Raw genomic sequence first — 7,404 nt, forward strand, 5'->3', positions numbered from 1 at the left:
TATTCAATAATGTTAATGAAATTGAATAACATTTTGCAAATTCAAAAAATGATCATGAATGGAAAAATATCCTATAAAATCAGAAACATTTCATGACTTGGAAACTAATTTATTCATTCCTAAAATGTTCACAGATTCAAAAATAGGATCATGAATTTTTTTAAATGTTTGTTAAATTATAAAATGTACCTTAAATAAAAAAAATGTACATAAATTTTGAAAACTATTCCACCAATTTCCAAAAAATGATCGTCAATTCTAGAAATGTTCGCCAGTTCAAGAAAAATATTTAGAAAACATTCACTATTTTTCGAAAATGTTTGCAAATAGTATGCAATGTTCTTGATTTTAGAAAATGCTCGAAAATTTGTATGAGGGTTTGTGAATTTGAGAATGTTCACTATTTCAAATATGCGCACGAGTTTTGAAACATGTTTATGATTTCAAAAATTGTTCATGGTTTCAGAAAATTGAGATTGATAGTGTATCTTAGTGATGCAGCAAATTATGACCATGGCTATTGGAGATTATGAATTTTTTGTTCTTCCCTTACAACGCACGGACACTTTTGCTAGTCTCTACTGTTAAAGGGGGATGTGCCGTCGTGATGGTTCAACCACAGCGATGGTTCGACCTCTCGTTAGCTCATCCCCCCTTTTCAACCTTCCATCGATTTTTTTAATCCCTTCATAAACCAGTCAAAAAACCGTCGCTAGCACAACCAAATATAATGGTTTAGAAAAACCCCACTAAAACCTACGCACGCACCACCTGGTGATCCATCCCCCGTCGCTCAGACCCACCCACGTCCACCCAACCCGTCAAAAGGCAAAAAAAACGCGATCCACAAACGCACCTGCCTCCCCCACGCTCTCGCGATCCCCTCCTCTCTCGCGTATTGACCGCGGCGTCATATAGCCGTCGCCGGCCTCCGTGGTCTCCCCCAACCCCGCAGTCGGCGGTGATGTCGACGGCGACCCGGATGCTTGCGCGCAGCGCCGTCCCCGGCCACCTCCTCCGCTCCGCAGCCGCCACCGCCAACCCCGCAGTCGCGACGGCGGCGCTGCTGCAACATTGCAGCCGACCCGGATGCTTGCACGCAGCGCCGTCCCTGGCCACCTCCTCCGCTCCGCCGCCACCACCGCCAACCCCGCAGTCGCGACGGCGGCGCTGCTGCAACATCGCAGCCGTCCCAGATGCTTGCGCGCAGCGCCGTCCCCGGCCACCTCCTCCGCTCTGCCGCCTCCACCGCCAACCCCGCAGTCGTGATGGCGGCGCTGCTGCAACGGCGGTGGTACCGCGGGGGAGTGGACCCTGCGCCGTGCTTCTACGACCCGTCGCCGACCCCGACGAACCTGGGCCTGAGCATCGTCCCGGAGAAGAAGGCGTTTGTGGTGCAGCGCTTCGGCAAGTACCTTCTCCCCTCCAGCTGGAGGATGGTCACCTGCTCCTCCGACGGCTACGACCCGCCCTGCACCGCCACCCGCGTAGCAGCTCGCCTTGCGGGTTGCCGCAGCGGTTGGGGTCGCTGGTGCCCGGTGTGGGAGCAGCCACGGTGATGTTTTCTCAAGCCGCACCCATTAGGGAACACGACGATGAACCCGCCACCCAAGATGCCATTCCTGGCAGAGAACATGGTGGTGCCCAGCACGGCGACACCGACCCAGACAAATGCATCGCGTGCGAGCTCGCCTATCCATGGACGCCGTCCCGGCCGGACATCAACAAGATCGGCGTCCTGGGGGTCCCACACAGGAGCGAGAGGAGAGGGTGGAACCAGTGACCTAGCAGCCCTCAAGCACGTCGACAGTGATGAAGGCGAGACCGACGTTGGCTGCAGCACACGCGGCAATGCCGGCGCAGAATCCATGGCGCTATCAGGATCTGCCCATGCATGTCTTCACTGGTGCGTCGTTCCAATATCTTGGTTAATCACTCGTCCAAGTTACTCTAGCTGTGGCATGGCATGCACGGTAGGTGTTCGATCAATTGTTTGTTGCCTGTGATAGGTTCCCAGCCCAACAAAAAAGTTCACCTTACTCAGAAGTACATTTTATCGACAAGTATCCAGCAGCCACAAACATTACTGAGGTCTACTTTTATTTTTAACTGCTGGATCCAATATAAAAACGTTTGTGGAATGTACATGTAGAGTCGTCATTGTTGTTGTAAAATTTACAATATCTTTTGAAGATTAATAACATATACTGTATTATATATTAACTAGAGACTTTATATTTTGTAGAAGCATGTTACATTTAGCAAGTTATTTGTAAAACTGAAGTCGGAGAGGAGTGATATGGTGGTTAGGAGAAATTAGCGAGATTTGAAATCAAGTATTGCAACTTCTTTCAATTATATTATGCTTTTATAACTTGCAAAAAAAAATATTATGCTTTGATAAATAAATTTCTAGCAATTTGGTTTCTACTAGAGCAAATATGGTTTCGGCAAGGAAATTGTGGAGCACCCAAGCAAGTTCTGATTAGTACTGGATCTGACTAACTAAATGCCGTCAGTTCTGAGTTGTTTACACTCTATTCATGGAATGAGAATTTATTAATACTGATATTCATAATATAATGGTAGGATATTAGCCCTCAAGTGTCAATGCATTTTCATTTTTTGTTTATTCCTGTGGCCTTGCAATATTCTTGTTATAAATGTGTGGAGTTGTTGTCTGGAGATGTCAATTCTTCATCTGACAGTGTGCAGATCATGCTGGCCTAGAATAACTCCTGATGGAAAGTTCTTGTTCTTTTTACCTATATTGGTCTAGAACAACTCCTGATGGGCAGGTGAGTTTCTTATCATGGAAACTTTGTTCTATTTTTTGCAAGACCATTTCGCATTCATATGTTGATATATTCATATTAGTGCTAGTGCAATTGAATTAAATTTCTAACCATTTAGATTCATAATATCAATCTGCTACAGCTTGGGTTTCTTTTTAGAAATTTCCAATCAGGATTGTTTCTAATGGTGATTAAAGCTTTCATAGAGTCAACATATTACAAATGTATACTTCTCTCCTCCAGATACCAGCCATTAGATTAAACAATCAGATATGCTGCTACTTTAGCTGTAGGATAATGTGGATTACATGCACCTACTTTTAATAATAACCCCCTAGCCTTTTCAATAGTTGTGTTGTTTTGGAGCAACGGGTGCTGGCGGTGCCGGGGAATCTGTCGCCGGTGTCGAGCAAGGCTGAGAAGTTCCCGGCGAGGCCGGGGTTCGGGACCAACGGGAGGAGGTGCCGCGTCCGCGCCAACCATTTCCTCGTGCAGGTCGCCGACAAGGAGATCTACCACTATGACGTAAGATTATCTTTGAACCCGCTATGTTGCATGCTTTTCGTTCCATTGTCGTAAATAATCTGTGCCTTTTTTCGATCGAGATGCATCATCAAGTGGATTGAATTCGTCATAAGTTGTATTTTGAACCATCATCAAGTGGATCCGGATCAAAAGATATATAGGACCAAACACATGTTGATGTCAAAAGCTAATCCAAATGTTAGTAAAATAAACAAACAGATAGCTAGGCAACTTATATTGACAAATTTAATATAAAAATTTAGATTTGCCTTTTGAACCATGCAAATTTTGAGGTTTTATCTTCAAATTTAAGTCTCTGAATATATAATTTCTGCAAGCACATGATCATCATGGTTAATTTTCAGTGTGATAATCATGCATCTTCCTGATGGGCAGGTGGCGACAGATCCGGAAACTAGGTCTCGTGGATGGAACATATCAATAATCAACCAACTCATTAAACTCTACAAGGAACACTTGGATGGTAGGCTGCCTGTCAATGATGGAAGGAAGAGCCTGTATACCGCTGGTGCACTGCCATTCAAGAACAAAGTATTCGTCGTCAAACTTGCTAATGCCGCAAAAGGGAATCAACGGTACCACGAAAACATTTCAGCTTTCCTTTTGGCAATAAATCTTCTTGTTCATGTAATGATTTTTAGAGTACTGGTTCTTGTCTTTTAGCGAGGAGGAATACGAGGTGACTGTAAAGCTTGCTTCAAATCTGGATATGTACAACCTTCGATAGTTTTTGGCTGGTAGAAATAGAGAGTTGCCGCAAGACACAATCCAAGCTCTCGATATCGCCTTGAGGGAGTGCCCAACAACAAAGTAATCCATTTAACGTTCTTGATGTGGAGCAAAAAAGTTCATAGTCTGACTTCCCCTGTTTTCGTTCCATATATTTGTAATTCCAAATTTTCTTTGTGTCTTATTTAAATTGAAAGGTACGTATCGATCTCTAGATCGTTCTTCTCTCAGTCATTTGGACATGGTGGCGCAATTGGCAACGGTGTTGAATGCTGGAGGGGTTATTACCAAAGCCTTCTCCTCACACAGATGGGTTTGTCACTAAATATCGGTACGACTGTACCTAAATGTGGTCTGCTGACCTGAAAAATCCCGCGTTCCACTGTTTTTAGACTCCTATAATAAAATCCTGTAATTAATATTTGTCATTCGATTTTATGTTCTCAGATATTTCTGCAACGACATTTTATAAGGCCCAAGAAGTGATGGATTTTGCTTTCGAATATCTGAATATCCGTGATGCTTCAAGGCCCTTGATTGATCGGGATCGTATTAAGGTATGAAAGATGACAATATTTTGTTCTCTTCAACTATTCTATTATTTTTCTCCCTGCGAAACTAATTGTTGCATTATTTATTATTTTTTGCATTATAGTTGAAGAAAGCCCTTAGAGGTGTCCGGGTTGATGCCACTCATCGGAAGGATAAAACCATACGCTATAAGATCACTAGCATATCCTCTGCTCCGCTGAAGGAATTAATGTATATGTTCACTTTTATGCCATGTTTCCTTGATGCACTTTCTTTACATTTGTCATGTATTCTTATGACAATGTTAAATAATAAATTAGTTGTGTTTGTTTATCGTGTATGTAGTCGAGTGATTATTTGATTTTGCAGGTTTGATCAAGATGGTGTGCACGTATCAGTTGTCCAGTACTTTAAGAAGCAATACAATTACTCTCTGAAATATATCAATTGGCCTTGCCTTCAAGCTGGTATTGATAGCAGACCGATATATTTGCCTATGTAGGTGCTTATGACTGCTCTTATTTTGTAACTCGTTAAGTTTGTCTTTTGTTTTGGTAGTTAAATCATTATTCTGTACATATGATTTCTTCAGGTTTGCAGCATAACCGCGGGACAAAGATATTCTCGGAAGTTGAATGAACGCCAAGTTTCAAGCATACTAAAGATGGCATGTGAAAGACCAACTCAACGGGAGAGCAATGTTCTAGAGGTGAACTTGAGCCCTTAATTTCCATTACTGTGTACTACGTATTTGTAGCAAAGCATAAGTGTACAGTTATTTGTTTTGTATTGCTCTTATATCAACATCTTTGTATTCATTTGATTTGAGGATATATGACTCATCCCATCTTTTTATCTTTCTCAGATTGTTAATAGGAATAGTTATGGCAATGATGACTATTCAAAAGAATTTGGCATGAAAGTCATGAACCTACTTGCATTGGTCGATGCTCGTGTACTACCTGCCCCGAGGGTAACTGCTTCTAAACAAAAAATGCTGGCATTACTGTTTTTACATTATTTTTATATTTATTTGACCTCTATTTCTCCTGTTGTTAGCTTAAATATCATGACTCTGGACGGGAAAAAGTATGTAATCCTTCAGTGGGACAATGGAACATGATAAACAAGGTATTATTATACCTTTGACCCTATTTCCTTTATAGTCACATAATTGCATTTCTCGCCAACATATGCTATGCTCAGTGTTATCAATATCACTTTGGTCTTGGGGCATGTTATTTTGCACCAATTGATAAGTGGAGAACATTTGTGTCTCTGTTACTAAATTTCTTGGTATGTAGCTATGATTGTATCTACTTGTTTCTTTGATATATGTTATATCTTCCTTCTATTTCATCCGTGTTCTGCATCAGTCTTTAATATGTTGGTTTCGTTGTTTTTCCCACAGAATGGTCAATGGAGGATCAATCAACTATTGGGCATGTCTAACGTTCGCATCCCGCCTTAACCCAAACGACATTGGCATGTTTTGCCATGATCTGGCTCGCATGTGCAATAGCATTGGCATGGTAACTTCTTCTTCTGGAATGAACTTCTGTTAGTAGCGCATAAACTTATTGAATAAATCTTCCTACCTAGGAAATGAACATGGATCCATGCGTGAATATCACACAAGCGCACCGTCAGGACACTGTGGAGTCCGCAATCAGAAACATATATGGGCATTCTGCACAAGTGCTTGCTGAGCAAGGAATAAAAGGGAAGAAACTTGAATTATTGATCATCATATTACCTGATGTTAGTGGTTCTTATGGTATGTTTCTTTAAATTGAATCTTAGCCGATATCTGTCTATTTTAAAATAAAACCAGTTTTAATTCCAAGGTTCTGTCATATAATGCAGGGAAGATAAAACAGCTCTGTGAAACCGAGCTTGGAGTAATAACTCAGTGCTGCTTACCCAAAAATGTTCAGAAGGGTGGGAAACAATACCTTGAAAATCTTTCTTTGAAGATCAATGTGAAGGTATGAACAAATTGCTAGCTGCTCGACAATCAGGACCAGAGAATGCTGAGATGAATGTTGTTCTGCGATTAGGTCGGAGGTCGGAATACAGTACTTGAAGATGCTTTGTACAAGAGGATACCCCTTCTGACAGATGTGCCCATGATAGTTTTTGGAGCTGATATTACCCACCCAGCTGATGGAGAAGATGCATCTCCATCTATTGCAGCAGTATGTCATTCTGCTCTCTCACTCGTCATGTCCCAGATTGCTAATTTGCAGTGTGTTTATTTAAAAAGAGATGGGTCAGAGTGAGATGCACTAATTAATAGAGTTCAACTTCCATTTCTATCTGTTTTTCTCGCATTTTATCAGTACCATCTGTATTGGAAATTTGGCATTTTCGCTAAAAAATAGCGATATGTCTAAACTAAAGTAGCGATATTCATTGTAAAGGCTACTAAGCTTACTTCTCCCAACCTCCTCTATCCCGACCCCCTCCAACTCATGAGTCATGGCGCACCCACGATCTCCCCTTGCTTCTCCCCACTTGGTCGAGAGGGGAATCCGTTTCATCTTCCACTCTGTCGCCCGACGCCCAGCGCATCTCCTACATGGCCCTCATGGCGCCTCAGCACCCGTACACCCCATCGCCGTACAAGGAGAAGCCCACAGACTCGGTTGGCTGCGGTGGCCCTATAGGCCTACATGGTTGCGCTGCCATTGTTTCCCCTCCAGTGTTGAGACTGGATAGTGCTGGGCAGATGCTTGCCTGCGTTGCCGCCGGTGGAAGAGGGATTTTTCCGTCCTACTTGAACAAAGAAGAGATGATTGTG

General features: G+C 42.5%; 1 pseudogene; it reads left to right on the forward strand.

Moving 5' to 3' along the window:
- Nucleotides 1-1,595: 1,595 nt before the first annotated feature.
- Nucleotides 1,596-7,007, forward strand: LOC123409080 (annotated as a pseudogene).
- Nucleotides 7,008-7,404: the final 397 nt, after the last annotated feature.

Source organism: Hordeum vulgare, chromosome 7H (genome assembly GCF_904849725.1).
Source record: "Hordeum vulgare subsp. vulgare chromosome 7H, MorexV3_pseudomolecules_assembly, whole genome shotgun sequence".
NCBI lineage: Eukaryota > Viridiplantae > Streptophyta > Magnoliopsida > Poales > Poaceae > Hordeum > Hordeum vulgare.